General features: G+C 43.6%; 1 protein-coding gene across 2 annotated transcripts in view; it reads left to right on the forward strand.

Annotated features, from left to right (window-relative positions):
* ASTN2 (astrotactin 2) overlaps window positions 1-10,163 on the forward strand; it is a 944,548-nt gene that overhangs the window by 326,765 nt on the left and 607,620 nt on the right. The window lies entirely within an intron of this gene.

Raw genomic sequence — 10,163 nt, forward strand, 5'->3', positions numbered from 1 at the left:
TTGGTGGTTTTAGGTATCTAAATATGTATAGATGATGATATTGATATACATATAAATCTAGATATAGATCTGAATGTGTGCATGTGCACACACATTTGATATATGTAATTTATGTAATAGCAAAAGTGTGAAGAGTATAGTTGGATCCCAATATGTATTTCTGACATAAGGGAATAAATCAATATATGCTTAGATATTTTTAACAAAACTCACAAGATGTACTCATGTAAAAAGACCATAAAATCTAGTTGTAAAAACATACACATATAAAAGGTAAAAACCTAGAAGTAAGGAAGGTCAATTGGTAGTGGTAGTATTTGACTTGGTTATTATTTTCTTCTTTGTGCTTTCTTATTTTTTTTTCTAATTTTCTACAATAAATAGGCACTGACTCTGTAATCCAAAAAATCATAATTTTGGTAAAATGTGTGATATAAGGAATGGCTGAAGGTATTAGTAGGGATATTTTGCTTGGATGGAAAGATTATAAATGGGCACATGAGCAGTCTTCAGACAGCTGAAAGGCCATTGTATGGGGTCATGGAACAGCCTGAGCCCATGATTCTAAAAGGTTGGACAGAATCTAGAGGGGAAATTATTTATTACAGAATCTAGAGGGGAACTTCATTCTCGGCCAGCCTCACAGACCCGAATCTGCTCTCTTATTCTCTTGTATATACCTTCCGGGCCTGCCACTGTATTCTAGTCTTTGCCATTTATGAGCTTTGTGACCTGGAGTAAGTCATTTGTAGTGTCTTTGATTCAGTCTCCTTATCCTTCAAATGAGGATAACAATAGCTCATGCAATTATTGTGAGGGTCAAATGAATTACTATCTTTGGGAAGAGGGTAAAGCGTCGTTATGTAATACTGGCTTGGCCAAAAAGTTCGTTCGGGTTTTTTCCATAACATCGACCGTTTTAGGCCAACCCGGTATTTACTAGATGTTAAATCTTTTCTTTCAGTCATACGGTATGTTATTGACAGACCTAGGATGTGGGTCTCTGGACACGCAGTTCCTCTTTCCATTGCTCAGGGCTGCCATATGGGGACAGGTTGGAAGGAGTGTGGATGCTTTTGTAGGACTAGACAGAGGGGAGTGTTGTGGTTACCTGCTACCTCATAGTACCCCACCCCAAGCTCAGTGCCTTAAAACAACAGTCTTATTACGCTCATGGATTCTTGAGTCAGGAATCCATAAGCAAGAAAGGGAAGGTAGACTGTGTCAGCTTTACAATGACTGAGACTCAGCTGGAAATGCTCAAACACCTGTGGGTGACTCAGATGTCTGGAGGCTAGAATCTACTAGAAGCTTCTTCTCTCACATTTTTGCCACCTGGACTGAGATATCTTTTTTTTTTTTTTTTTAACCATCTTTACTGGAGTATAATTGCTTTACAGTGTTGTGTTAGTTGCTGCTGTATAACAAAGTGAATCAGCTATATGCACACATATATCCCCATATCCCCTGCCTCTTGCATCTCCCTCCCACCCTCCCTGTCCCACCCCTCTAAGTGGTCACAAAGCACCGAGCTGATCTCCCTGTGCTATGCGGCTGCTTCCCACTAGCCATCTATTTTACATTTGGTAGTGTACATATATCCATGACAGTCTCTCACTTTGTCCCAGCTTACCCTTCCCCCTCCCCACTGGACTGAGATATCTTGAAAGCTGGGCTCAGCTGTGACTGTTGACTGGACCACTTACACTTGGCCTCTCCTGTGGCTAAGACTTCTCACAGTGAGGGGCAGGTTTCCAAAAATGGAGTAAGTGTCTAGAGAATCAGCATGTCAAGAGAGCCAAGCAGATGCTGCATCGCCTTTTATGACCCAGCCCAAAAGTTATGCAGAGTCACGCCTCTTTATTAAAAATGCATGCCTAGGGGCTTCCCTGGTGGCGCAGTGGTTGAGAGTCTGCCTGCCGATGCAGGGGACACGGGTTCGTGCCCCAGTCTGGGAGGATCCCACATGCCGCGGAGCGGCTGGGCCCGTGAGCCATGGCCGCTGAGCCTGCGCGTCCGGAGCCTGTGCTCCACAACGGGAGAGGCCACAGTAGTGAGAGGCCTGCGTACCGCAAAAAAACAAACAAAAAACAAAAGCAAAAACAAAAAAAAATGCATGCCTAAGGCAGCCCAGATTCAAGGTGAGAGAAATTGGCCTTCACCTTTGACAGGGCAGTGGGAAAAGTCACATTGCAGAAGAGAATGTGGGATGGGAGATTTTGTTATGGCTATCTTTGGAAAATCCAGCCTCCCACAGGAAGCAATGGGATATTCCAGAAGATAAAGCTTTACTGTCATGAGATACTGCGTTAAGCTTGATCGGAGAGCGTCCCCGCCACAGGCAAGCAGTTCTTTGGGCCAAAATCTGGGGATAAATTGAGATTTGTCCTTTCTTGGATAGTGGAATGATCACCTCTGGGATGGCCATATTACACTAAAGGTCAAATGAGGAATAGCTTAAGCTGGAGCAATAAAGACAAATCCATTTTTTAAAACTAAACATAACTTATTAAGTATGTTTTTTTACAGTAAGCAAGCATTAGATATTCATTGGAGGAAAATTATAAAATGCAGATGAAGAACAATAAGAAAAATTTTTTAAATACTCCAAATTTTACTACCCAGGAAATAACCACTAGAGTATCTTCATAAATTTCTTTCAATATCTTTTTGTGCGTGTGTGTATATAAGTATATATATATATATATATATATATATATATATATATATATATACATACATACATTTACATACTTTATGTGTGTGTGTATTTTTAAAACAATAGGATCGTTCTGCACTTACAGTTTTGCAATATGCTTTTTTAAGCTTGGTTCATAACCCTAGATCATGAATATCTCAGAATGACTTCTACTTTTCTCTTCTTTATTTTTTAAATTAAAATATATTTAATTTTATTACACATATTCAGTGGAATTCACACCAAATATCAGCAAATATTTATAAATTTACACAAGTGAAATCCCTCTTTGTATTCTTCTCTGTTTACTTTTCCATTCAGCAGCATATCATGGGGAGGTTTGCATGTCAGTAAATAGAGATTTATGTCACTGTATTTAATGATCTCATAAAAGTCTGTACTAGAGATATGCCACCATTTTTTTAAGCAGTCCCCTATAAATGGGCCTCTAGGTCATATATTTTTTTTCCTGAAATTATAAACAATCTTGTTTAATTATATTTTACCATAAAGATATTTTTAACCATAATGATCAATTTAAAAAAATTCAACATGAATCCCAAGAATGCTGCAGAATCTTCTCTGGTGACCAGATAAACCTGGGTTTGAATCCAGGTCCTGCCACTTCCTGGCTTTGTGACTGTGGACAAGGAGGGCCATCTCTCCCAGACTCTGTTTCCGTGTTGGAGGAATAGGAATATGTGTAATCACCTCTGGGTGAAGTGCCTGGCCCTGTGCCTGGCCTATCGTAGTACCTGATGACAGGTAGCAGTTGTGGTCAGAGCATCTCCAAATGGTGGATGTGTGTGAACCTCTGTGGTTTACCCCTAGAGCTCAGAGCAGTTATGAGCTGTGTGGGTTGGGGTGTGGGAAGTTTAGCCACTTTTGTCCTCTTCCCTTGACTGGTACCATTTGTATTCCCTGGACAGTTGGGGGTCAGATGGGTTTGCATTCCCAAGCTACGTATTTCTCTATCTGGCACAGTTCTGGGCAATCTAAAAACACGGTATCGCTGTCACCAGCTCGAGGAAGACACGGAGTCTGAATAATTTAACGTGTCACCACCATCCATCATGACACCAAGAGCCCGGGAGATGGAGTGTGGAGGAGTGGGTCAACTGGGGGCTGCAGAGCAGGTTTGTGGACAGGGCAACCCGGTAAGAGAAAGTACATTTGCAGTGAGTTAATTCTCAGGCCCAGGATAGACTACACATCCTAACAATTGCTCCAGCCTTTTCCATAATATGGCTTTCGAGTTGTTCGGATGCCCTGATTTGCCCCAGAGCAAACCTGGGGTCAGGTCTCTCCTTGCCACAAAATATCTGTGTCATCTTGGGGGAGTCTCTATAAACTTCTGAATGTCTCAGTTTACTTATCAGCAAAATTGAGATAATTCCCATGTAGAGGGTTCAGCATCATGCCTGGAATATTTTAACTGCTTCCTCACCAGAAAGGAAACTCCAGAACGTCAGGAAGTTTCGTCTGTTTTATTCACTGCTTTATCCTCCCTCAGTGCCCAGAAACAGTGTTTTGATACAGAGTGGGCACTTGGTCAATAATCGTTGAATGAATGAATGAAAAAATGAGTGTTGTGGTTATTTGAGGTGACTACTGGGTCTGGGACAGACTGACTGGTCACCCTCTGTGACCTCAAACACTGGGTCAGGACGCCTTGAGCCTGGACGCTTTCAACAGGGCTCTGTGATGTCTCCACTTTGCTCTCACAGTTCCCCATTATACAGTTTTTTTTTTTTTTTTTTTTTTTTTTTTCTTTTTTGCGGTACGCGGGCCTCTCACTGCTGTGGCCTCTCCCGTTGCGGAGCACAGGCTCCGGACACGCAGGCTCAGCGGCCATGACTCACGGGCCCAGCCGCTCCGCGGCACGTGGGATCTTCCCGGACCGGGGCACGAACCCGTGTCCTCCGCATCGGCAGGTGGACTCTCAACCACTGCGCCATCAGGGAAGCCCCCATTATACAGTTTTATCATGAGTCTTGTGATGTTGCAAAGCAAACAGAGGGTCTCTCTCTCTTTTTTTAAAACATTTTATTTATTGAGGTAAAATTCACATAACATAAAATTAACGATTATCTATTTAAAAGTGTGTAATTCATTGCCATTTAATACATTCACAAGATGTGCAACCATCACATGTCTGTTCCAAGACATTTCCAGTACATCAAGAGGAAACCCCATACTCATTAGCAATCACTCCCTATTCTTCTCTTCCCTCTGCACAGCCCTGGCAATCACTGTTCTTACTTATTTCAGATGTTTTCTATAAATAGAACCATATAACATATGACATTTTATGTCTGGCTTCTTTCACTTAGCAAAATGTTTTCCTCAGATCCAAAGTGCTGTTTGCAAGGTCCATCCATGTTGTAACATGTGTCCAGCATTCATTTTTATGGCTGGATAATATTCCATTGTATGAATATACCCCATTTTGTTTATCTGTTCATCAGCTGATGGACATGTGGGTTTCTGCTTTTGGCTATTGTAAGTAGTGCTGCTATGAATATTCATGTACCAGTATTTATTTGAATACCCTCTCCAATTCTTTTGGATATGCCTAGGGGCAGAATTCCTGGGTCATGTGTAACTTTGTGTTTAACTTCTTGAGGAGCCAACTGTCAAACTTCTCCACACTTTCTGCACCATTTTGCATTCCCACCAGCAATGTATGAGTACTCCAATTTCTCTACATCCTTTCCAACACCTGTTATTTTCTCATTATTTTGACTGTGGCCAACCTAGTGCCTAAGAAGTGGTATCTATCTCATTGTGTCTTTGATTTGCATTGCCCTAATGACTAAGGGGGGGTTTGAGTCACACAGAATCCAGGTTCAAACTGGGGGGCTCTGTGACTTATAATTTGTGTGATCTTAGATAAGCAGTATTGAGGTTCTGAAGGTTGGTTTGCCCCTCAGTAAAACTGGGGTGATTCTTACCTCTCAGACCCCATGTGAAGTGTGGGTGGGATATTGTGTATAAGCTGTGTCCAGAGCGGTGCTTATCCCACTATGGTATGTGCTTTGCCCATCTTCTTCATGCCCCATCCCAGACCACTCAGGACCAGAAGGAACAGAGGCCTGTGGAACAAGGGCAAAGGAGCTGCTGCTTCCTCTCCTTTCCTCTTGCCAGCCTCTGCCGTTCTCACTTTCTCTTGGCCCCTAAATAGAAATATTTGAGCAGCCCTGTATAATTAATGGCTGTACTTTAGTTCACTGTATCACCAGTTTCATATTAAAATGCTAGCAGAAGGGGCCCTTTTCCATTTGTCTGAATCATCTCCAAGTCAGTCTGGAATTGGCCTGTGGCCCCTGCAGATTCTATGGACACTCAGAGGCTGCTCGCCTTGGGTGGCTGTCACCTCCCTACAATGTCACAGAAGGCAGGGAGTCGCCACTCCCACTCAGTGGCATTTCCATTTCTTCTCCTAAACTCAGGCAAGCACTGAATGAACGAAGAGTGTGCCGTCACTCTCACTTCTCTGATCTTTGTGCCGTTTACATACACCGCATCGTTTTCCTCATAGTGACCATGTGAGCTGAGTTACTGCCCTCTTTTTAAAGACGAATTCAGACAGTTTGGGGGCCTTGCCCAAGTGCACACACCTAATAAGTGGGACCACGGTTAGAACGCATATCTCAGTCCAGTACCCTAATTTCTTGTACAGAAGTGCATGACCTTTCATGACTCATGGATTAAACCAATCTAAAAACCTACTAGCCTTTAAGTGCCTGAGGGCAGAGACAATGCTATTGTCTTTTCATGGAATCTGAACTACACCATTTTTCATCCAAATCACATTTAAAAAATTCAGCGCCTTAGTGGGACCCATGGCTCATTCATCTCTCCAGATTCTGGTCCTTAATTTTACTCAGGAAATGTGTCATATAAGTGCCTTCAGAACTGTGCTCTCTGATATGATAGGCAATTGAAATGTGGCTAGTCTGTGCTGAGATGTGCGGTGAGCATAAAATATACACCGGATTTTGAAAACTTGTGAAAAATATATTAAATATTTCAGTAATAATAATTTTATGTTAATTACAAGTTAGATGAGAATATTTTGAATATATTGGTTGAATCCAATAAATTCTGAAAATTAATTTTATCTGTTTATTTTTTACCTTTTTAATGTGGCTAGTAACATTTAAAATTGCATCTGTGGCTTGCATTATATTTTGGGGTTGATGTGGAGGCAGCCTCTCTGAGCCTCAGTTTCAACTCTGAACATGGTACCTTGGTACTTACAGGAGGGACGTGAGGGCCAGAGTTGTGGGAATGGAGGGGGGACCTGGAGAAGCCAGGGGCTTGGTCTTGGGGTATGGGAACATGTGGAATGCTGGAGGCATCACTAGGATCTAGCTTAGTGTGATGAGAGTTCCTATCTATAGTACAATTGCTGAGGTTCCAGGGAGGAGCAGTGAAAAGTGGAAAATGTGCCCTGGTGCTGGGGGCAAGTGACGGACTTGCTAATCCTCAGAGGTCAAGTTCATCAAGCTTTTGCTACCGCTCTGCCTCTGCTCTCACGCACACACACACGTGCACACGTACACACACATACTTGCCCTGGTTATCATAGCCATGAGGCAGGCTTTGCAGGCAGACCTGATTTCAATCCCAGCTCCCTCACTCAGCACCTCTCATCACCTCTCTCTGAGGCACAGCTTATCCATCTGCGAAACAAGGTTCACAATGCCTTCCTTACAAGGATGGCTGTGGGCATTAAATGAAGTCTTTGCTCATATTTTATTGTACATCATCCTCGGGACTAAGGGAATAGAGTGCAGCCACTGTCTGGATTTGAACTGTGGGTTTATAGCTTATGAGCTGTGTGACCCCGGGCAGGTTACTGACTTTCCTTGTGCCTTCATTTCCTCATCCGTTAAAAGGGGAAGGAAAGTATTAACCTGCTTCTTAGGGTTACTGTAAGGATTAAACAAGGCAATGCAAGTAAAGGGTTTACAACCATGCCTGGCAGAGGGACAGTGCTATGGAGGGCTTAGCTTTTCTTATTATATTCGAATTGCCTGGTGACTTTGCCATCCCCCCACTCCCCCTCACCCCCTGCCACAGCTAGACTGTCCCAGTAGGGGAAGACTCCTGTTTGAATTCTGTCTTCCACGTTCACCATAATAGGCCATTTGTTTGGGAAAGGAAGGAAGATGAGAAAGAGGAGGACAGGAAGGAAGGAAGGGAGGGTTTAGCTGGAATGTTTAAAAGTACTGCAGTAGCAGTAAAGGGCATGGAGTAGACTCCTGACAGGCAGATCCCTGCCTTTTCCTCTGCCGCCCAAACACAGCAGGAAGTATGACAGATGCTTCCTGTACTTAAGGCAGCTATTTCATCACATGCCTTCATTTTTCCCCTTGGCCAAAAATTATGTGTAGATGAACAAAAGTCCCTCCCTCCCTCCCTTCCTTCCTTCCTTGCTTCCTTTTTCTGTAACAGTAAAATATTTTAATGGAAATTTTAAAAGCCTACTGGTCTCTAAGACCTCTGCTCTTCCACTGCTTCCAGAATCTCCACGGGGCGTCTGCCAACTCCATTTCAAAGGAGAGCCTTTAAATGGAGAATTGCATCCGGTAGAATCTGGAGTCTCCTGCCCTCTCCGGGTCCAGCTTTTAGTTGTTGGGGATTGGGGAGATGAGCACCAAGGGACAGGGACAGATAGTGGCTGAAGACACATTTGGGGACAGTTATCAGGTATTGTAGTCCCTTGTCCTCTCCCATTCATTACAACACACTGTCTCCAGGAAGCAGGAGGCCAAGTATTCATCTTTTCCATTTTACAGAGCATTAAACTGAGAAACAGTGTCATAATGGTTAAAAATTTGAGCTTGGCCGTCGGACACCCTTGGGTACCAAGTCTGACTTCACTCCTTGTTCATAAATCACCTTCTTTTCTGAACATTGGTTGCTTCGTCTGTAAAGTTGACATCGTGATACCTCCCTCCCACCAGGACTGAGAGTTTGGAATGAGGTGATGTATGCAAAGCTAAGTGCTTGACACAGCACTTGACACCTTGATGCTTAAAGGACAGTCTTCTTTCCTCAAGGTTCTCTCTTGAGTTGTTTGCAGGGAAAGCAGTTTACATACTGGAGAGCCCAAATTTGGAGCTGGACAGTGTAGCCCTGAGTCATAACTCTCCTACTCATCAGTTGTGTGACTTTTGGCAAGTAACTTTGCCTCTGTGTGTCTTTGTATTATTGTCTTGTATGTTAATTACGCCTTCCTTACGAGTACATCACAATGAGGATTGTATGTAATAATGTATAGACATCTTCTGGATACACAGTAGCTTGCTACATGTGTTGCTGGAATGAATGAATGTGTAATAACTGTTATAGAAAGCATGTCTAAGAGTGGGATTTTTGTGGACTGAACATCATTTCAGATGCCCCACCAGAGGAAATGACAGAGTAAATCCTTTCACAACTTGAACAACATTTTCCTCTGCCGTATATTTTTCTTTTCTTCAGGTGGAATTTTTGGAATAGGTAATAGGTTTGCACAGTGCCTGATCCAAAAGATACAAAACATTTACAGGGAGAAGTGGTCCTCCTCCAGCGCCATCCTTCAGCCACTTAACGTCTCCACCCAGGACAACCATGTTTACCAGATCCTTGAGTCTCCTCCCAGATGTAGTCTGTCGATGTAGGTGTCTGAAGCTCCATTCACTAAACAGTCTCCTAAGCCAAACTCCCTCTTGTTTCCCACCCCAACATGCTGTGAGGCTCCCCCACCACCATTTCCTCTCTAGGGTAAAGGGTTCACCAGTCCTTTAAGCCCTCTCTTTCCACATCCTGGACTAAAAAGAAAGAAAGAGCACAGAGAGAATAAAAATTACCCATATTTCTCCCTGAAGATTTAACCGTCATTAGTAATTTGGTATATTTCTTCCTAGCCTTTTTTCCTTTATCGGTTTTGTGATCAACCACTCCTAGCGTATGAGTGCATCGCCTTTTCCCCCCTCCACGTCCCTCTGAGTTTCTCTCTGAAGCATCCCTTGCACTCATCTCTTCCTCTGCATCCTCACCACCCCTGGCCTCACCTAGACCCCCATCTCCTCTTACCTGGTGATCCCTGAGACTCCTGGCTGTGCTCCCTCCCTGGCACCCATTCTGAGGTCTGTGAGCCACCGTCATGTCCCTCCTGGCATGCACAGCCGCTGAACTGATTCTCTTGCTTCAGAACCTTCCGTGACATCCAAAATTAAGCCCGCAGTCCTCAGTGTGGCACTTCCCCTGGGTGGCTCCAACAGATCCTTCCCAGTCAGTACTCTGCTCTGGTGCCTCTTCCTGCCCGCACTCCCCCTCCCCAGGGATATCTCCAGCTCTTACCTCTCCTCCCAACTCCACTTCCTACCACTGAAGCGCCCCATCCATCCTTCCATCCCTGACCTAAAATCTCCCTTCCTCCATAAAGCCTTCCCGGGTCCTCCGTGTAGGG

The sequence above is a fragment of the Lipotes vexillifer genome, unplaced genomic scaffold (genome assembly GCF_000442215.2).
Source record: "Lipotes vexillifer unplaced genomic scaffold, Lipotes_vexillifer_v1.1 scaffold230, whole genome shotgun sequence".
In the NCBI taxonomy this organism is placed as follows: domain Eukaryota; kingdom Metazoa; phylum Chordata; class Mammalia; order Artiodactyla; family Lipotidae; genus Lipotes; species Lipotes vexillifer.